This window comes from Glycine soja, chromosome 1 (assembly GCF_004193775.1).
Source record: "Glycine soja cultivar W05 chromosome 1, ASM419377v2, whole genome shotgun sequence".
In the NCBI taxonomy this organism is placed as follows: Eukaryota; Viridiplantae; Streptophyta; class Magnoliopsida; order Fabales; family Fabaceae; genus Glycine; species Glycine soja.
In genome coordinates, this window is record NC_041002.1 from 17,775,293 (window position 1) to 17,796,577 (window position 21,285).

The following is a 21,285-nucleotide window of genomic DNA, read 5'->3' on the forward strand; positions in this document are numbered from 1 at the left end:
TTGACATGATTATAAAATCCTCTAATATCTTCGCCCTCATTTGGTTCCATAGAAATATTTCTGTAAGTAAATATGTAACAAAATTTTTTGGATCTGAATTATTTTTGAGAAAAACTCTTTTTTTTTTAAGTACCAAATCTAAATACCCATTCCACAATCCAAATCCTAAAGGTTATGCAGCCACGACATTATGGCTCAAACTTAAACCAACCGAAAAAAATTTCTGCACCTTTTGATCCTGCAAGATATAATTATTGGGACTACATTAACGCCTAGACCAATGTGTTCTGGCATCAAAATAGTAAATTTAAGCATTCATGGCTAATTTACTTCAAGAATAACACTGTGTATAATGTTCCAAATTGGTTCCTCCAATGGTGGAACTACTTCGGACCAATTCCGCAGATATTTCCAGAAGAAGTCCAAAAAGGATTCCAACAATTCACCAGCTCTACAAATTAAAATAAAATATGACTCATACTATACAAGGTGTCAGATCCATAAACTTTGCTATCATACGCCCTTACGGACTGTATTCCTACTTCCCCATCAGGCTCTGATACCAGAGATCAGCAGAAATGATACAAACGGACAGATAGGATGTAAGAGTAATGCAATATGACAAATGCAGAAATTTAAAACCTGTAAAATAGTTATCAGGGGATATATATATATACATCTTTCATTAATTAAGTTTATCAATTCGAGCACAGACTTCCCTATCAACTAACTACATTCATGATCCCAAAACACTAAGTTTAGGTTGTCCTCCTTGTTAGGGACCTTAATTTCAAGCTTGTATCTATACATAAAAGTTGATCATAAATAATTTGAAAGTTGAACTTAAATTGTCTAAAAAATGCTTAATCCAAAAGGACAGAGAAAACACACCTTGGAACATATTTTTCATTCTGTTTTCCACACTGACATACAAAAGTTGATTTTCATTTTTCGTCTTTTTATTGTAATTTTTGCATCCTTCATAGCACCAACCACTGCTGCCAACATTAAATGTGGCAAATGTCCCTACAATGACAATATCTATTTCTTAGTCATAGAAATTTTTTAATCTATGAAAATAAAAAATAATTTTTTTTTTAAATTGAAAACATGAATATGGTAATAGATTAGTACACACCTCATTAAAATGATAGATTTCAGAAATAGACATCATTTTTGCATTAGAAAGGAACTTGTCTTTCTTTGAATACTATGAGCTAACAATGCATTATGAGCTTCCAATGAACTGAGAGCTTTGAGAAAACTGGATCATATTTTCAACTTCACTTGATAGTTCATCAAGTTCAGCACTACTCAAACTACAATAGATGAAATTTAAATGCTCATTATAAATCGTTGTAATTGAAAAATGTAAAAAAAAAATAGAAAGCATGATAGATAGATATCATTAAGGGATACATAAACTTGTTTTTAAATGTTTCAATCTCTTCATCCTTTCATTGATGATCAGCTTTGGGCCATACTTGGAAATGTATATGCTTGATAGATAGATTTCTATCATAAAAAATTAAAAAGGAACAATCAATTTGTTAATTAAAAATGAAAAAGGAGTAATCCAAATTAGTGGAATGAACATGTTTGAAACTTGTGTATCCTTGATTTTAGCTTGTGTCTAAGATAATAATTATCCACAATTATTTTTATCTCAATAGTATGGCATAAGCTTGATGGCGTGTCCCTCTCAAAGAGTACATTGCATTAAATCTCCACTACAGTGACATTAGAATGAAAATGTTATAATACACAAATTAGTACAATTAGATGTCAATTTGTAATGGTAGATTGAAATAAAACATAATGTCACCTTAGATCTTTTATAGTAATGACAATTCTGTTAGGATCTCGATTTAAGTCATCAAAATTGATAGCATGCAAAGCACCAATCACATCTATGGACAGATCCAAATTTTTTGAAACATATGAAAATTGAAAACAAACTAATAACACATTAAAATTCAAGTATGAAATATAAAACATTACCAATTAACATATCCCCTTGATAATTTCACTACTAGAAATAGGATTTTAACATCGGTTATTAATTGATGGTGAAAGTACCAACGTTGAAAGTAATATCGTTAACATCGATTTTTCAAAATCGATGTTAACAAAAAAATGACAACAGACGTCGGTTATCACAAAACAACACTACTACAAAAAGCAGTTTTAACATCGACAGATTAACATTGGTTTTTGACAAAACCGATGTTAACATAAATACGGTGGCATAATTATAAATAATGTGTATCTGTTAACGTATGATCAGTTAACATTGGTTTTTTGAATAAAACCGATGTTAACGTTAACATCAATTTGTTAACATCGGTTTCTTATTGAAAACCGATGTTGAAATTACATTTTAAATTATATTTGACGTGGCCTATTTTGCTTGTGCTCTCTTCTTCTCCGTGTATTCTCTCGCACTCTCTTCTTCTCCGTTAACATCAAAGTTTGTTATTCTCCATTGCGCTGAAAACCGTGACAGGTATGTTTCGTTTCATCTACCTGTGTTGTTCTATTGAATAGCTAGGTCTATTTCTGGAACCTTTGGTTAACCTAAGGACCTTTTTTGGTTTCTGGTGCAAGGATTGGGGAACTCGTGGTGACCTGAGACCCATTGTCGCTGCCATTGAATAGTTGAGTCTCGCTGCCATTGTCGGTGTTGGGTTCGAGGTAAGCTTCATGTCTTCATTGTAACTTTGTGCTTCTGCGTACGTGCTCTTTGTGCTCACTTCTCTTTGAAGCATGTTTATGTTCCCATTGTAATTTGTTCTTATGAAAACTAGTTGGTTATAGATTGTTAGTTAGTTTGTTAATTAGTTACTACTACTAGGGTTTGGAATGCAGCTAGTTGGTTATAGATTAGCTAGATTATTAATTATAGTGTCAAAGCTAAAATAAAAGATATACAGACCATGTTTTGCGGTTGAAGGCCTAGATCTCTGGACACCCAAAGAAGCAAGGTTGTAGTTAGCTCTCCTACAGTCGATTACAGGAGCAGGATCCATACAAGCTCTCATGGCAGCTTCTGGTTCACGAAAAGTAACCTGAAATGATAATCATTAATAAACATGAATTCATATATAGTTAGCACAAGAAGGAAGATGAATTTGACAAAGCCAATGAGAGGCTAGTGAAAAAAAACATGTAATATACTTCATTTAGATGTGAGATCTAGGTAGCTAGCTACTGGTATATAATAATAATTCAAGAATATAATTTATTATGCTATATATATAGTGATATAGAGAGATAAGGGATAGAGAATAAAAGAAGATAATTAAGCATACATATCCATAGCCTTTAGATCTTCCAATGGCTTTGTTAGAGATGACAACAGCCTCCAAGATCTCACCAAATTGCTCAAAATAGTACTTCATTGTCTCCTTTTGAGTCTCCCAGACCAAGCCTCCAACAAACACCTTAGTGTATGTTGTGTCACCAAACTAGCCAGCCAAATTAACTGGAGTCATCTTGAATATTATGGATCCAATCAAAAACACACTTCCTCTGTCTTGTTGGATGGATGATCATAATCTTATTATTATCCAGTGTTATTTTCTTTTTTGTCAAACAATGAGTGTATATATAGACAGACAGATCTAAGTGATGGGGGCAGGAGAAGATAAGAAATACCCACTGAATTTAGAGGGATGAGAAATAACCACTGGTATTAGTAACCTTTTTTCACTTGAGAAATGATTAAAACAAAACTCCACTTTCTGTTCCCAGATTCTCTCAATTTCATTTCTCTTAGAAACTCTTTCAAATTGTAATTAGGAGGAAATAATAAGAGTGAAAATGGTTTCCAAATAAATCCCGAGTCAGAAAAAAAAAATTCTCCTCAATTCAGAGTATGTGAACAAGCATATGCAAACACAGAAAGGAATGAACTGATTAAAACCTTTTTCACAGCTGCATCAATATTATTTTCCTGATCATAGCCAACAGTGAAGGTTACAAGGTAATTTGGCCTGGACGTAAGATCCTGCAAGTGTGAACTTAATTAAATGCTCTGCACCTTTATTTCATTTTGATATTGGCATGTGAATCTTAATGGTTTACTTATCCAAAGCTATAGATATCTGTTAAATTCAACAAAAACATATTTTTTTCTTTCTTTTTGAGCATTGAGGTTCTGCATCTTACCTTTTGTCTTTCAGTTTCTCTAAATGAAGTTGGTTATGTTAGTGCTTAGCTCTACTGAGTTTTAAAAGATTGGCTAAAATTTTGTTAAAACATAAGCACTTAGACAATGAAGGAAAGCTGGAGTTGCTGCACATGATGTCTAACATTATGTCAAGGAATCAGATCGGGCTGCACAATGCACAAGGCAAGATAAAATGTCAAATGAAGAATTGAAGCTGCAGGATCCACGATGTCGGATACAATGTCCAGGACATCCTGCCCGAAAATACTGGACACATAAATCTGTTATATCGTTAACAGATTGTGCAGGATCCACGATGTCGGATACAATGTCCAGGACATCTTGCCCGAAAATACTGGACACATAAATCTGTTATATCTTTAACAGATTAATGTGCAGTTAGCAACAGATTTGGCGATCTATCTTTAGGAACGAATTAAAAGATAATTAAAGTTCGAATTACAAACTTGAATAGTTCGTTCAGGGATTAAAGATTAAAGATAAAAACTAAAAGATCAAACTATATCTTTTAGATCTTTAAGTGCAGATTTTTTCAGGAGAATGATAGATTTCATCCAGCGCAAGTTGTTGCAGCCCAGATACGCACACTGCTATATAAACATGAAGGCTGCACGAGTTCTGTACCAAGTCCGGGATTGAAGAGTTATTTTGTGAGTTTAGGGACTTGAGTGTTTTGTGAGCCACCTTGATGTTACTCTAACATCAAGTGTTGGACCTGAGTGTGTAGAGTTGATCTCTATTGTTCAGAGAGCAATCTCTGGTGTGTATTTGATTTAATTGTAAACACGGGAGAGTGATTGAGAGGGAGTGAGAGGGGTTCTCATATCTAAGAGTGGCTCTTAGGTAGAGATTGCACGGGTAGTGGTTAGGTGAGAAGGTTGTAAACAGTGGCTGTTAGATCTTCGAACTAACACTATTTTAGTGGATTTCCTCCCTGGCTTGGTAGCCCCCAGATGTAGGTGACGTTGCACCGAACTGGGTTAACAATTCTCTTGTGTTATTTACTTGTTTAATCTGTTCATACAGTCAAATATAATCTCCATGTTCTGAAGCGTGATGTCGTGACATCTGGTACGACATCTGTAATTGGTATCAGAATTTCAATTGGTATCAGAGCCGGCACTCGAAATCACTGAGTGAGATCTAGGGAGATAAATTCTGATGAACATGGAGAAAGAAGGAGGACCAGTGAACAGACCACCAATTCTGGATGGAACCAACTATGAATACTGGAAAGCAAGGATGGTGGCCTTCCTCAAATCACTGGATAGCAGAACCTGGAAAGCTGTCATCAAAGGCTGGGAACATCCCAAGATGCTGGACACAGAAGGAAAGCCCACTGATGGATTGAAGCCAGAAGAAGACTGGACAAAAGAAGAAGACGAATTGGCACTTGGAAACTCCAAAGCCTTGAATGCCCTATTCAATGGAGTTGACAAGAATATCTTCAGACTGATCAACACATGCACTGTGGCCAAGGATGCATGGGAGATCCTGAAAACCACTCATGAAGGAACCTCCAAAGTGAAGATGTCCAGATTGCAACTATTGGCTACAAAATTCGAAAATCTGAAGATGAAGGAGGAAGAGTGTATTCATGACTTCCACATGAACATTCTTGAAATTGCCAATGCTTGCACTGCCTTGGGAGAAAGAATGACAGATGAAAAGCTGGTGAGAAAGATCCTCAGATCTTTGCCTAAGAGATTTGACATGAAAGTCACTGCAATAGAGGAGGCCCAAGACATTTGCAACATGAGAGTAGATGAACTCATTGGTTCCCTTCAAATCTTTGAGCTAGGACTCTCGGATAGGGCTGAAAAGAAGAGCAAGAACTTGGCGTTCGTGTCCAATGATGAAGGAGAAGAAGATGAATATGACCTGGATACTGATGAAGGTCTGACTAATGCAGTTGTGCTCCTTGGAAAACAGTTCAACAAAGTGCTGAACAGAATGGACAGGAGGCAGAAACCACATGTCCGGAACATCCCTTTCGACATCAGGAAAGGTAGTGAATACCAGAAAAGGTCAGATGAAAAACCCAGCCACAGCAAAGGAGTTCAATGCCATGGGTGTGAAGGCTATGGACACATCAAAGCTGAATGTCCCACTCATCTCAAGAAGCAGAGGAAAGGACTTTCTGTATGTCGGTCTGATGATACAGAGAGTGAACAAGAAAGTGATTCTGACAGAGATGTGAATGCACTCACTGGGAGATTTGAATCTGCTGAAGATTCAAGTGATACAGATAGTGAAATCACTTTTGATGAGCTTGCTATATCATATAGAGAACTATGCATCAAAAGTGAGAAGATTCTTCAGCAAGAAGCACAACTAAAGAAGGTCATTGCAAATCTGGAGGCTGAGAAGGAGGCACATGAAGAGGAGATCTCTGAACTTAAAGGAGAAGTTGATTTTCTGAACTCTAAACTGGAAAACATGACAAAATCAATAAAGATGCTGAATAAAGGCTCAGATATGCTTGATGAGGTGCTACAGCTTGGGAAGAATGTTGGAAACCAGAGAGGACTTGGGTTTAATCATAAATCTGCTGGCAGAATAACCATGACAGAATTTGTTCCTGCCAAAAACAGCACTAGAGCCACGATGTCACAACATCGGTCTCGACATCATGGAACGCAGCAGAAAAAGAGCAAAAGAAAGAAGTGGAGGTGTCACTACTGTGGCAAGTATGGTCACATAAAGCCCTTTTGCTATCATCTACATGGCCATCCACATCATGGAACTCAAAGTAGCAGCAGCGGAAGGAAGATGATGTGGGTTCCAAAACACAAGATTGTTAGTCTTGTTGTTCATACTTCACTTAGAGCATCAGCTAAGGAAGATTGGTACCTAGATAGCGGCTGTTCCAGACACATGACAGGAGTTAAAGAATTCCTGGTGAACATTGAACCTTGCTCCACTAGCTATGTGACATTTGGAGATGGCTCTAAAGGAAAGATCATTGGAATGGGAAAGCTAGTCCATGATGGACTTCCTAGTCTGAACAGAGTACTGCTGGTGAAGGGACTGACTGCAAACCTGATCAGCATCAGTCAGTTGTGTGATGAAGGATTCAATGTAAACTTCACAAAGTCAGAATGCTTGGTGACAAATGAGAAGAGTGAAGTTCTAATGAAGGGCAGCAGATCAAAGGACAACTGTTACCTATGGACACCTCAAGAAACCAGTTACTCCTCCACATGTCTGTTCTCCAAAGAAGATGAAGTCAGAATATGGCATCAAAGATTTGGACATCTGCACTTAAGAGGCATGAAGAAAATCATTGACAAAGGTGCTGTTAGAGGCATTCCCAATCTGAAAATAGAAGAAGGCAGAATCTGTGGTGAATGTCAGATTGGAAAGCAAGTCAAGATGTCCCACCAGAAGCTTCAACATCAGACCACTTCCAGGGTGCTGGAACTACTTCACATGGACTTGATGGGGCCTATGCAAGTTGAAAGCCTTGGAGGAAAGAGGTATGCCTATGTTGTTGTGGATGATTTCTCCAGATTTACCTGGGTCAACTTTATCAGAGAGAAATCAGACACCTTTGAAGTATTCAAGGAGTTGAGCCTAAGACTTCAAAGAGAAAAAGACTGTGTCATCAAGAGAATCAGGAGTGACCATGGCAGAGAGTTTGAAAACAACAAGTTTACTGAATTCTGCACGTCTGAAGGCATCACTCATGAGTTCTCTGCAGCCATTACACCACAACAAAATGGCATAGTTGAAAGGAAAAACAGGACTTTGCAAGAAGCTGCTAGGGTCATGCTTCATGCCAAAGAACTTCCCTATAATCTCTGGGCTGAAGCCATGAACACAGCATGCTACATCCACAACAGAGTCACACTTAGAAGAGGGACTCCAACCACACTGTATGAAATCTGGAAAGGGAGGAAGCCAACTGTCAAGCACTTCCACATCTTTGGAAGTCCATGTTACATTTTGGCAGATAGAGAGCAAAGGAGAAAGATGGATCCCAAGAGTGATGCAGGGATATTCTTGGGATACTCTACAAACAGCAGAGCATATAGAGTATTCAATTCCAGAACCAGAACTGTGATGGAATCCATCAATGTGGTTGTTGATGATCTAACTCCAGCAAGAAAGAAGGATGTCGAAGAAGATGTCAGAACATCGGGAGACAATGTAGCAGATACAGCTAAAAGTGCAGAAAATGCAGAAAACTCTGATTCTGCTACAGATGAACCAAACATCAATCAACCTGACAAGAGACCCTCCCTTAGAATCCAGAAGATGCACCCCAAGGAGCTGATTATAGGAGATCCAAATAAAGGAGTCACTACAAGATCGAGGGAGATTGAGATTGTCTCCAATTCATGTTTTGTCTCCAAAATTGAGCCCAAGAATGTGAAAGAGGCACTGACTGATGAGTTCTGGATCAATGCTATGCAAGAAGAATTGGAGCAATTCAAAAGGAATGAAGTTTGGGAGCTAGTTCCTAGACCCGAGGGAACAAATGTGATTGGCACCAAGTGGATCTTCAAGAACAAAACCAATGAAGAAGGTGTTATAACCAGAAACAAGGCCAGACTGGTTGCTCAAGGCTACACTCAGATTGAAGGTGTAGACTTTGATGAAACTTTCACCCCTGTTGCTAGACTTGAGTCCATCAGATTGTTACTTGGTGTAGCGTGCATCCTCAAATTCAAGCTGTACCAGATGGATGTGAAGAGCGCGTTTCTGAATGGATACCTGAACGAAGAAGCCTATGTGGAGCAGCCAAAGGGATTTGTAGACCCAACTCATCCAGATCATGTATACAGGCTCAAGAAGGCTCTCTATGGATTGAAGCAAGCTCCAAGAGCTTGGTATGAAAGGCTAACAGAGTTCCTTACTCAGCAAGGGTATAGGAAGGGAGGAATTGACAAGACTCTCTTTGTCAAACAAGATGCTGAAAACTTGATGATAGCACAGATATATGTTGATGACATTGTGTTTGGAGGGATGTCGAATGAGATGCTTCGACATTTTGTCCAACAGATGCAATCTGAATTTGAGATGAGTCTTGTTGGAGAGCTGACTTATTTTCTGGGACTCCAAGTGAAGCAGATGGAAGACTCCATATTCCTCTCACAAAGCAAGTATGCCAAGAACATTGTCAAGAAGTTTGGGATGGGAAATGCCAGCCATAAAAGAACACCTGCACCTACTCACTTGAAGCTGTCAAAAGATGAAGCTGGCACCAGTGTTGATCAAAGTCTGTACAGAAGCATGATTGGGAGCTTACTATATTTAACAGCTAGCAGACCTGACATCACCTATGCAGTAGGTGTTTGTGCAAGATATCAAGCCAATCCCAAGATAAGTCACTTGAATCAAGTAAAGAGAATTCTGAAATATGTAAATGGCGCCAGTGACTATGGGATTATGTACTGTCATTGTTCAGATTCAATGCTGGTTGGGTATTGTGATGCTGATTGGGCTGGAAGTGCAGATGACAGAAAAAACACTTCTGGTGGATGCTTCTATTTGGGAACCAATCTTATTTCATGGTTCAGCAAGAAGCAGAACTGTGTGTCCCTATCTACTGCAGAAGCAGAGTATATTGCAGCAGGAAGCAGCTGTTCACAACTAGTTTGGATGAAGCAGATGCTTAAGGAGTACAATGTCGAACAAGATGTCATGACATTGTACTGTGACAACTTGAGTGCTATTAATATTTCAAAAAATCCAGTTCAACACAGCAGAACCAAGCACATTGACATTCGACATCACTATATTAGAGATCTTGTTGATGAGAAAGTTATCACACTAGAGCATGTTGACACTGAGGAACAAATAACAGATATTTTCACAAAGGCATTGGATGCAAATCAGTTTGAAAAACTGAGGGGCAAGCTGGGCATTTGTCTGCTAGAGGATTTATAGCAATTACTGTTATCTGAATGTGCTCAAACGATTATAGCACATTCACTACTGGGCCAAAACAGATTTGACCGTTGCTTCACACGTCCCTCTACATTCCGCATTCAAATTTACATTTTAGTGGTAATCTCGTTTTCAGCATTCCACAACAGCTCTCAGATTTTCACGAAACCATTTCAAAAGCTCTGCTTCTCCATGGCTACCTCACCAAAAGATACTGCAGCTCCTGGTTCACCCTCTGTACCATCATCTCCATCATCCACCAAAGCACCATCAAACCAGGAACGACCTGAATTCCATATCCAACCCATACAAATGATTCCTGGTCAAGCCCCTGTTCCTGAGAAACTGATCCCCAAAAGACAACAGGGAGTGAAGATTTCTGAAAACCCTAACCTTGCAACAAGTCCTAGGGAAGTAGACACGGAGATGGATAAGAAGATCCGCAGTATTGTGAGTAACATTTTGAAAAATGCTTCTGTCCCTGATGCTGATAAAGATGTTCCAACATCTTCCACCCCAAATGTTTCTGTCCCTGATGCTGATAAAGATGTTCCAACATCTTCCACCCCAAATGCTGAAGTCCTCTCTTCATCCAGCAAAGAGAGATCAACAGAGGAAGAGGATCAAGCCACAGAGGAGACCCCTGCACCACGGGCACCAGAACCTGCTCCAGGTGACCTCATTGACCTAGAAGAAGTAGAATCTGATGAGGAACCCATTGCCAACAAGTTGGCACCTGGCATTGCAGAAAGACTACAAAGCAGAAAGGGGAAAACTCCCATTACTAGGTCTGGTCGAATCAAAACTATGGCACAGAAGAAGAGCACTCCAATCACTCCTACCACATCCAGATGGAGCAAAGTTGCAATCCCTTCCAAGAAGAGGAAAGAAATTTCCTCATCTGATTCTGATTCTGATGTCGAACTAGATGTTCTCGACATCAAGCGGGCCAAGAAATCAGGGAAAAAGGTGCCTGGAAATGTCCCTGATGCACCATTGGACAACATTTCATTCCACTCCATTGGCAATGTTGAAAGGTGGAAATTTGTATATCAACGCAGACTTGCTGTTGAAAGAGAACTGGGAAGAGATGCCTTGGCTTGCAAGGAGATCATGGACCTCATCAAGGCTGCTGGACTACTGAAGACAGTCACCAAGTTGGGAGACTGTTATGAAAGCCTAGTCAGGGAATTCATTGTCAACATTCCCTCTGACATAACAAACAGAAAAAGTGATGATTATCAGAAAGTGTTTGTCAGAGGAAAATGTGTTAGATTCTCCCCTGCTGTGATCAACAAATACCTGGGCAGACCAACTGAAGGAGTGGTGGATCTTGCTGTTTCTGAGCATCAAATTGCCAAGGAAATCACTGCCAAACAAGTCCAGCATTGGCCAAAGAAAGGGAAGCTTTCTGTAGGGAAGCTGAGTGTGAAGTATGCAATTCTGCATAGGATTGGCGCTGCAAACTGGGTACCCACCAATCATACTTCCACTGTTGCCACAGGTTTGGGTAAATTCCTGTATGCTGTTGGAACCAAGTCCAAATTTAATTTTGGAAACTATATTTTTGATCAAACTGTTAAGCATTCAGAATCTTTTGCTGTCAAATTACCCATTGCCTTCCCTACTGTATTGTGTGGCATTATGTTGAGTCAACATCCAAATATTTTAAACAACATTGACTCTGTGATGAAGAGAGAATCTGCTCTGTCCCTGCATTACAAACTGTTTGAGGGGACACATGTCCCAGACATTGTCTCGACATCAGGGAAAGTTGCTGCTTCAGGTGCTGTGTCCAAGGATGCTTTGATTGCTGAACTCAAGGACACATGCAAGGTGCTGGAAGCAACCATCAAAGCCACCACAGAGAAGAAAATGGAGCTAGAACGCCTGATCAAGAGGCTCTCAGACAGTGGCATTGATGATGGTGAAGCAGCTGAGGCAGAAGAGGAAGCAGCTGAAGAAGAAGAAGAAGCAGCTGAGGAAGAAGAAGATGCAGCAGAGGATACAGAATCAGATGATGATGATTCTGAGGCCACCCCATGACCATCAGACCTTTATTTTTGCTTTTTACTCTTACTAGTTATAGGGGCATGTCCCTTTGAACAATTGATTGCTATTGGTCTGTAATATTTGCATGCATTCTACTTTTGTCAACTTCTGTCTAAAAAGGGGGAGTAATAGTATTAATAGTATTATGCATGGAGTCATGATGTATGATTTTGAGTAGTAGGATACGATGTATGCATGGTTCATGATTTTGAGGGGGAGTTGTATGATATGCTGTATGCATGATTCATGATTTTGAGGGGGAGACTGCTGCTGCTGATGATGACTGATGTAAGCTACTGTAACTACGAGTAGCTGATAGAAGATGCTGCAGCTAGAGCATGGAGACAGGGGGAGCAGAAAGCTGATGTCACGTGAGATGTTTTGACATCCTGGAAAAGACTAGTAGCTGATAGAAGATGCCGCAGTGAACTGCTTCACAGCAGTAGGAGCATGGAGACAGGGGGAGCAGAAAGCTGATGTCACGTGAGATGTCTTGACATCCTGGAAGCGACTTGCAACTTGCAGAATTTTGGTTGTCGCCACTACAGATACCGCTGTGCTTGATTACTCTAATAATGAAAGTTGCTGATCCCACTTGCATAACTGCTCGTACCTGCTCAGGAAGTGTCTAACTATGTTTTAGACAAAATTTGCCAAAGGGGGAGATTGTTAGTGCTTAGCTCTACTGAGTTTTAAAAGATTGGCTAAAATTTTGTTAAAACATAAGCACTTAGACAATGAAGGAAAGCTGGAGTTGCTGCACATGATGTCTAACATTATGTCAAGGAATCAGATCGGGCTGCACAATGCACAAGGCAAGATAAAATGTCAAATGAAGAATTGAAGCTGCAGGATCCACGATGTCGGATACAATGTCCAGGACATCCTGCCCGAAAATACTGGACACATAAATCTGTTATATCGTTAACAGATTGTGCAGGATCCACGATGTCGGATACAATGTCCAGGACATCTTGCCCGAAAATACTGGACACATAAATCTGTTATATCTTTAACAGATTAATGTGCAGTTAGCAACAGATTTGGCGATCTATCTTTAGGAACGAATTAAAAGATAATTAAAGTTCGAATTACAAACTTGAATAGTTCGTTCAGGGATTAAAGATTAAAGATAAAAACTAAAAGATCAAACTATATCTTTTAGATCTTTAAGTGCAGATTTTTTCAGGAGAATGATAGATTTCATCCAGCGCAAGTTGTTGCAGCCCAGATACGCACACTGCTATATAAACATGAAGGCTGCACGAGTTCTGTACCAAGTCCGGGATTGAAGAGTTATTTTGTGAGTTTAGGGACTTGAGTGTTTTGTGAGCCACCTTGATGTTACTCTAACATCAAGTGTTGGACCTGAGTGTGTAGAGTTGATCTCTATTGTTCAGAGAGCAATCTCTGGTGTGTATTTGATTTAATTGTAAACACGGGAGAGTGATTGAGAGGGAGTGAGAGGGGTTCTCATATCTAAGAGTGGCTCTTAGGTAGAGATTGCACGGGTAGTGGTTAGGTGAGAAGGTTGTAAACAGTGGCTGTTAGATCTTCGAACTAACACTATTTTAGTGGATTTCCTCCCTGGCTTGGTAGCCCCCAGATGTAGGTGACGTTGCACCGAACTGGGTTAACAATTCTCTTGTGTTATTTACTTGTTTAATCTGTTCATACAGTCAAATATAATCTCCATGTTCTGAAGCGTGATGTCGTGACATCTGGTACGACATCTGTCATTGGTATCAGAATTTCAGGTTAGTGAAGCACTTTCTTGGTTCCCACTTCATCTTAGTATGTCATTTGGGATAATTTTTATGCCATTTTAAAAAGTTGAGGATAAGTTAAACCAAAACAAATAGATTTCAAATAAAATAGAAATTTATAGCTTAAATATTCAATTGGTTATTTTTATATTGGGTTTCTCTGAATAAATTGATGGTTAATAGGCTCTTTTCTTGGGCTCCATACCAGTAAAGCTTGGATTGCAATAGAATTAACAATTATTAGTTTTGGCCACAGGAAGTTTGATTGTCCTGATTTTTATTTCGATTTTGATTTCATTATGTTTCTTTAATTTTGTTTCTTAGGTAAATAAAGCAACTGCCAAATGCATTTCCCTAGACAAATTTTATTTGAATATGTCTTTGGGTTTGTTGAATCAATTTTAACTTTTAGTAGACTTACACAAATATGTTATGTTATCCAATGGGCATATGTAGTGGGTCTAGAGATTAGACAACGTATATTCTTCATTAAGAAAAAGGAAAAGGCGATTATAATTTTGACTTAGGAAGTTGTTTTTATTTTGTTTTTTGATTCAAAAGTTGGCTGATTGTTTTTTAGTTTTCTGCTGATTTTTATTATCCTCGAGGACTTGTGGTGTCCTCACATAGTGTATTTTCTGCTTCTCATAAAATGGCCATTTGTGGAGAAGGGTTGCTAAGGTTTACAAGATTACTACTTTATGTGATATAGAAACTTTTCTTAACTCATTGTATATGTAATCTGATTTGGGAAGCTATCAGATATGCTTGTGTTCAGAGGTGTCTCCTTTTTTCTTGTAACCGAAATGACATACTTTGTTGCATATAAAAACTTTCTTCTCTTGTTTGTGGAACACAAGGTTGCTCCTAAATCTGATGCACTTAATTTTCAGTTTATATTTTTAGGTGTTGTTCTATTTCCTATTGATGTTCCCCGCTTGAAGGAGCATGGGGTCATCACATTGAATGAGACTGACCAAGGTTCTGACCGTATTGTTGAATTGTAAATCTATAACTTCTAATTCTGAAATTTGGGAGTTAAAGTTGATTGGGTTAATTTTTTGGCTTTTTTGTTTGTGAAGAGAAGTTGCTTTGGTGGCTCTGCAACTTCCAGAAAATATTTAAACTAAGACTATGAAATAAAACACATAATGTGATTAGATAAAACAAGTATAATTGGAAATGGTTAAGATTAATAAACTGTGAAGTAGCTTATGAATCAGAAGACCATGGGAAACATTATTACTGTTAACTTAACTATGCATTTTGTTGTTTAATGCTTGCATGTGTCTCCAACATAAATGTATCTTGGTATTTATAATATGACTAGACACAAAATTTGTGAGTGGGGGTTAATTTTATTTCGAAAAGATTACTATTGTGAATTGCTTGATGTAAATTTTAAATATTTCAAAAGGTTTTGTGTCTATGTTTGGTACTTTAGTCTATCTTCAAATCTATACATACCAAAACGTTTCGACATGGTTAAAACAAGTTTAAAATGGTATTGTGCTTGCATGCACATGAGATCAACCCATGTGGGTTCAATTAAGTGCAAATTGTTTGATTTGCCCCTTGCTTGCCCAATAATGAGACTTTTGAATTCATTGATTTATTGATTTATTGTTAATTGATTCAATTGATATGTATATGTATATCTTATATGTACTACATGTCTTGGATTTAAGCAGAAACATCACTTCATTGACTCAATTCAAAGCATTGCAATCGGCCCTCCATCCCCCGTCAGACGCCACGCCAAATGGAAGATGGCCCGCACCAAGAAAATAGGGGAGATGACGACTGAGGCCGCAAAGGAAATCGCTGAGAAGATTGTAAGTCATTTTCAACTAACCATTAGAATTATATTTCTTTATTTTGTGAATGCCATGTACAAATGTGTCTTTTCTATGCAGGATTCCTTTGAGGAGCAGGCGTCACAGGGATCCTTCATCCCCCATAGACGTCAGGATGTTCTCATCGCTGTTATTGGATGTCCAAAGCACCCTGGACGTGTCTGTGCTGCTAGAGCCGGTGTCACCATCAAGCAATACTTCGGATAGGCTCCACGAACGTCTCGCAGCTCTTCCTCGCTGCCTCCTGAAGAATTGCAGCAGCTGACCCAACAAAGCAGGGACCAGCTAGAGGAGTCGATCATAGAAAAAGTGACTCGGCAGCTCATGGCATCGTTCAGCCAGATGCAGTCCCAATTTCAGTCCCAGATGCAATCTCAGGGACTTGCACTACCTCTGAAGCCTCAGGTTGGTCCCTCAGGTCCTCGAGTAAGCACAAAGGAGAGTTGTGTTGATCCCTCAAGGAATGATCCTAAGACGGGTGACTCAGATAGGTGCGGCTTGTACATCGAAGCAAATCCTGCCCACCTGGTTGCCCTGAGAAGAGTTTATGAGGGATCCACTGTTGTTCATAACACTCCTTTGTTGCCTAGTCAAGTAAATGTGGGTGTGGAAGAGGTTAAAGATCCAAATGCTCCCGTTCTTGTACCCACTGATGAGGTTTCCTTAGTGGGGCAGGCAATTCACACCTTCCTTGCCTGGCCGACACATCTGGTCAAGCCTTTATCACAGCAGGTACTTTACTCTTACTATAAGTTTCTTCTTTTTGAATTAATTCATTCAGCGTGCCTTAAATTAGGCCATTTAACTTTGTTTCATGAACAGGCAATTGTGTCTCCGGCAAAACCACCTCAAACGTTGGATCCAGAGGTTGATGATCCGCTTTATCTTATGACATTGACCATCCTAGAGCTTTTCTTGAGGCCTTACCAGGTTACATGGGATGCCGCCGTGTTCGAGGTCTTTAATCCAGACTTCCTGATCTACACAAAGTATGAAGATCTCTCCGAAATCGCATACAGTGGTCAATGTCTCATCATATCAGTGTTACAGTTGTGGATTTTGTAAGTCATTTTAGATTAATTTTAATTACCTAAGTTATTGCTTATAATTCATAAATATTTAACTTTGACTTAACATCAACAGGCATCTGACTAAAACAAGTATGCGAGCGGGGAATTCTGATCTATATGGATTCCTCGAGCCACAGTCCATTCAGAGGTATGGGAAGTCACAGTTTGAGGTTGAAAGATACATAAAGAATTGGATGCAGAATTAAAAATGCGATGTCTACCTTGGAGCCTACCTGAATGGGTAAGTCACACAAAATAACTGAATTTAATTAATGTTTACTAATATACTAACCCATATTCGTCTCCACTGCAGCGGACATTGGCAGATGGTGGTCATCCTGCCCAAGGAACACCTAGTTGTCTGGTTTTGTTCATTGCATAACAGGTCAGACAACTACCTTAAGAGGATAATTAATAGGTCAGTGTTCTTTTCAATACATTTGCATTGAAAATACCTCAACAACACCAATTTTTAATTGTTACTCGTCTGGAACAGTGCTTTAAAAGGTCTTAATGATGCTCCACGGCCTAAATCAAAGGCTGCTGCTAGGTGGACACTAATTGTTTAATTAATATCCAAATTTCATTATGCATTTAGTGTAATAGACAAAATGGAAGCACTGAGTACGGCTATTATGTCATGCACTGGATGTCCACCATCATATTAGGAAGTTTCAGGAATAACTGGGAAGTGGTACGTTTATTTCAAACAAATTCAATTTTTTTATAATTTGTATTACATTATTAACTTATCATTTGTTTCATCATGCAGTATTTTAACGATCCTAGACCATTGGAGCCAGAGAGATTAAAGGCGCTTCGGATCCAGTGGACACAGTATTCTCTCGAGTTAGAGCTCAGAGCTAGGATTTAGGGACATTAAGTTTAGCTTAGTTTACTTTGGTTTAACATTTTTTTCATTTCCTATGTTATTTGAACATTGAATTCATTTGTTGATAGTTGTTAATAATAAATCAAATATTCATTGTTTATTGTGATTAAAACTGCTTGAAAGCAGAATAAAATCTTTATTTGCTGTCAATTGGGTCTGAAATTGCATTTTACAGGTACAATTTTGGGTTTATTGTCAAAACAAAAAGTTTATATAAAAAAATTTGAAAACAACATCGGTTATTAATAAAAACTGATGTTAATATAGTAAACAACATTGGTTATTTAGAAAAACCGATGTCAACATACACCTTAACATCGGTTTTTCAATAAACCGATGTTGGTTATTTCTAATAACATCGGTTATTTATACATAACCGATGTTAATATACAAACATTAACATCGGTTATTTATAAATAACCGATGTTATATATAACTAACTACAACAAAATAAGTGTATAGATGATGGACGTTCACATTGTTTATACATAAAAAACCGATGTTAATCTATTAGATAACATCTGTTTTTCTAGAAAACTGATGTTAATCTATTAGTTAACATCGGTTTTACATCAAAACCGATGTCAACGTTCATCATGTATAGACTTATTTTGTTGTAGTTCTTTATATATAACATCAGTTATTTAGAAAACTGATGTTAGCATTTTAAAGTTAACATCGGTTTTTAAAAACCGATGTAGAATGCTGTAAATAATCGATGTTGAAAGTGTATTTTCTAATAGTGCAACAACAGTTTTTACCGAAACTGATGTTGGCAGTCAGACAACAACATCAATTTTTAATAAAAACTGATGTTGTTTTGTGATAACTGACATTGATTTTTGGTAAAAACTAATATTGTATGTTCAACAACAACATCGGTTTTTAAAACCGATGTTAATTTATACATACAACATCGGTTTTTAGTAAAAACTGGTGTTGTTTTTTGGATTTTTTTTAATGTGCTGTCTGTTTTTTTAATAACCCTAAATTAACCTGCAAATTTAAAAGCAGAACCATAGCAAATAATTTTCATTATATTTTCAAACAGGTTTTAGTAGAAATTCCATAAAAAATTGAATATTTACTATAAATTAAAAGAATATTTAATGTGAAGCACCTTCAATCTCTCTAGTTCCAATGGCCTGACATCATTGAAATACTACATGATATAATAAAACATAAGTTGATAATGTATAATACCAATTATAACAAAATGAAATATGTTTGAATTAAACAATTATTATTTCTCAATTATTCTTGAAACTTCCTAAGATTATAGTTGACATCCAGTGTATGACGTGATGCCCACACTTAGTGCTTCTTTTTTTGTCTATTACACTAAATACATTATGGAATTTAGATGTACTTGTGAACACTACTTCTAAGACAGCTAATGCAAAAGTTAAAGATGAATTGTCATTATCACTCACATTGCCAAATCCTTCACCTCAGAGTTCAGGCAGTGAGATAAGTGAGGCAATCTCATCATGCCCTAGGTTTGGCAACAACTACAAGGATTGCTCTAGTTCATCCACTCACACTCTCAAGTAAAGAATTAATTTGGACCTATCTTTAGCCCTATGTGGCAATTGAATTTCATGCTCTTTTGTAAAATCAATAGGTATAATCCACTAATATGTCAGCTTGGAAATCTAAAGTAACGTGAGTTTCTTTTATTTTTTAAGATATGAGTTTGTGTTTTGCTAAATGTATGAAGTGATTCTAATTTGTATATTGTTTGTGTGTGTTCTACTCATAGGAAGTGAATGGCCAATTTTGGACTGCCCAAAAAGAATGAAGATAGCAATTGGCTCCGCAAGGGGCCTGGCATATCTCCACGATGGCTGTAAGTATATCTTGCATTTGTGTTATGACATTATCTATTGTTACATATAATACATTAAAGCAAATGATAGGTGCCTTTTCACTAGAACAATTGATAGGGAAATGATTTTTGCATCTCACAAATGCACATTCCCAAGCAAAAGGGTGGTTGTCTAGCATTGCAACACTAAGTCTCCAAAATCAAGGATCCAACTATACCGATCAATAATTAACATGATGTAGCCTAATTTTGGAAGATGAACTTTATATCGTAAGGGCTAAATCACACAAGCTCCCTTGTTAATATGATTAAAGACCAATAAAATGTCAAAAACAACAACATTATTTGTACAAAACCCAAATTCATGACCAGAGTTTCTTTCTTTTTTTTACATTGCACAAAAAATTAGCTCTAAATGTAAAACTGAAACAATTCCAAAACCCACACTCTGGCTGCAGATGCCACTACCCCTTCTCAATTCTCATCACATTAAACATTAGAAATTAGAAACTAGCAATAGCAATCGCAAAACTAGGGAATAATGCAAGTAAACAGAGTTAATTAAACTAAAATGAATAAATTTCATCAACAACAGTGTGCTTTAAATACCAGAGCAATGCTGAATTTTTTTTTCAAATCAAAATACCCAACAATGGAATTCAGCACACCCACATGAGTCATAATATGAGAGATAAAATAAAAACGATGAAAAGTGAGAAAAGGGGACTTACAGAGAGGAAGAAGGAAGAGGTGGGGCATGGTGCAGAAAAGGGAAAGCAGCATTCAAGTAGAGAACAAAAAGGTGAGGGGTTGTGGCATTGGAGACAAAAGAAGAAGAAGAAGAAGAAAAAATAGAAGAATCGAAAAAGGGTCTTCGTTCAACACAACTTACTAGGACACGACAGTGAGCGTGATAGCGAACACAACCAGAGCGCGACGATGGACACGGGGTCAGAGATGATGGCAATGACGACACTTGCACTGGAGACGGGGTCAGAGTCGTGCGAGTGTGGGTTTGCGAGACTGAGCGTGGACAGAAAAGGGTCTTGGGTTTTTAATTTAAGTAAAAACACAACATCAATTTATTTAAAAAAACCAATGTAAACTAATAATGTTAACATCAGTTTTTCAAAAAGCCGATGTTAATAAACTCATCTTATTTACAAGAATGCCACCATGTTTTTGTTAACATCGATTTTGTCCAAAACCGATGTTAACCTAGTGATGTTAAATCAATAATTTGTAGTAGTGTTTCCTTTAAGTATGTCTCTAAATTTCTTGAAGTGGTATTCCTTTAGAGGTACATCAATAAGCTATCGCTTTCTCAAGGTTGTACCACCAATGAAAAGCAATTTATACAAATGATTACACACCTTATATTCTCCTTCATTCGCCTACTTTGAAATTATTCATTACATATATAGACTACTCCTTTAACTTATCCCTCCATATCACCAATTATTCATTTTTAACCACAACTTGAATTTTCTCTCCCTTATTTAAAAGAAACAATAGTCAATGATTGCACCTAACCATATTTGTTGAAAACAAAATTATAGGTCATAGATCACACCTTTCAATCCATAAGAACCATCTCAAGATAAGTTGGCTTATCTTCATTTTCAACAAACTAAATATATGCTACACGTACACCGATCATTAGTATTTCTCTTGAACCATCTATTTCTTTTATCATACTAAATATGCTTGACATTGCCTAAAACCTTGTCTCAT

The 21,285-nt window shown here is 37.7% G+C and overlaps 1 pseudogene; it reads right to left on the minus strand.

Moving 5' to 3' along the window:
- Positions 1 to 1,228: 1,228 nt before the first annotated feature.
- Positions 1,229 to 3,494, minus strand: LOC114412259 (annotated as a pseudogene).
- Positions 3,495 to 21,285: the final 17,791 nt, after the last annotated feature.